This window comes from Lepidochelys kempii, chromosome 9 (assembly GCF_965140285.1).
Source record: "Lepidochelys kempii isolate rLepKem1 chromosome 9, rLepKem1.hap1, whole genome shotgun sequence".
Taxonomy (NCBI): domain Eukaryota; kingdom Metazoa; phylum Chordata; order Testudines; family Cheloniidae; genus Lepidochelys; species Lepidochelys kempii.
This window is the reverse complement of record NC_136388.1, coordinates 57881648-57882931: the sequence shown is the minus strand read 5'-3', so window position 1 is coordinate 57882931 and position 1284 is coordinate 57881648.

Below are 1284 nucleotides of genomic sequence, written 5' to 3'. Positions count from 1 at the left end.
TCCCCTCTGCCGGATCACTGCACACGGCACCCAGGAACTGCCAGCACCGAGACCCCACTGCATCCCCTCTGCCGGATCACTGCACACGGCACCCAGGAACTGCCAGCACCGAGACCCCACTGCATCCCCTCTGCCGGATCACTGCACACGGCACCCAGGAACTGCCAGCACCGAGACCCCACTGCATCCCCTCTGCCGGATCACTGCACACGGCACCCAGGAACTGCCAGCACCGAGACCCCACTGCATCCCCTCTGCCGGATCACTGCACACGGCACCCAGGAACTGCCAGCACCGAGACCCCACTGCATCCCCTCTGCTGGATCATAGAATCATAGAATCATAGAATATCAGGGTTGGAAGGGACCTCAGGAGGTCATCTAGTCCAACTCCCTGCTCGAAGCAGGACCAATTCCCAGTTAAATCATCCCAGCCAGGGCTTTGTCAAGCCTGACCTTAAAAACCTCTAAGGAAGGAGATTCTACCACCTCCCTAGGTAACGCATTCCAGTGTTTCACCACCCTCTTAGTGAAAAAGTTTTTCCTAATATCCAATCTAAACCTCCCCCACTGCAACTTGAGACCATTACTCCTCGTTCTGTCATCTGCTACCATTGAGAACAGTCTAGAGCCATCCTCTTTGGAACCCCCTTTCAGGTAGTTGAAAGCAGCTATCAGGATCACTGCACACGGCACCCAGGAACTGCCAGCACCGAGACCCCACTGCATCCCCTCTGCCGGATCACTGCACACGGCGTCCAGGAACTGCCAGCACAGAGACCTCACTGCATCCCCTCTGCCGTGTCACCACGCAGGCACCCAGGAACCCTTGTACCCAGACCCTACTGCATCCCCTCTGCCATATCACAGTACAGAACTACAAATATATCACCCCTACTGTCTCATAGCACTGGAAGCCCCAGCTCTGGAACATGACTGCATTGTCTATGCTTCTAGAACAACACCACATGGGGGAATCTCCAGCAGTGCATTGTGTGTGCTCTGTGTTACCTAGAACCTTACTGGACCCAAGACTCATGCTATTGCACTATTGCTAATCCATACCCTAGTGCACCTTCCACCCTTCTGCCTCCCAGCCCTGCAAACATCAGTGCAGCTAGAGCCAGCAATGCATTCTCCTGTTACATTAATAAAAATTTTACAGCACGGTGGCAGGAAATGCATTTTCAGTTCATCTGCTGCAGCTATTAGCTTACCAGGAAATGGCTGTCTGGCAGGCAGCCACGGCTTCTTACTTAAAGGGCAGCACACACCCAGAGGAAGA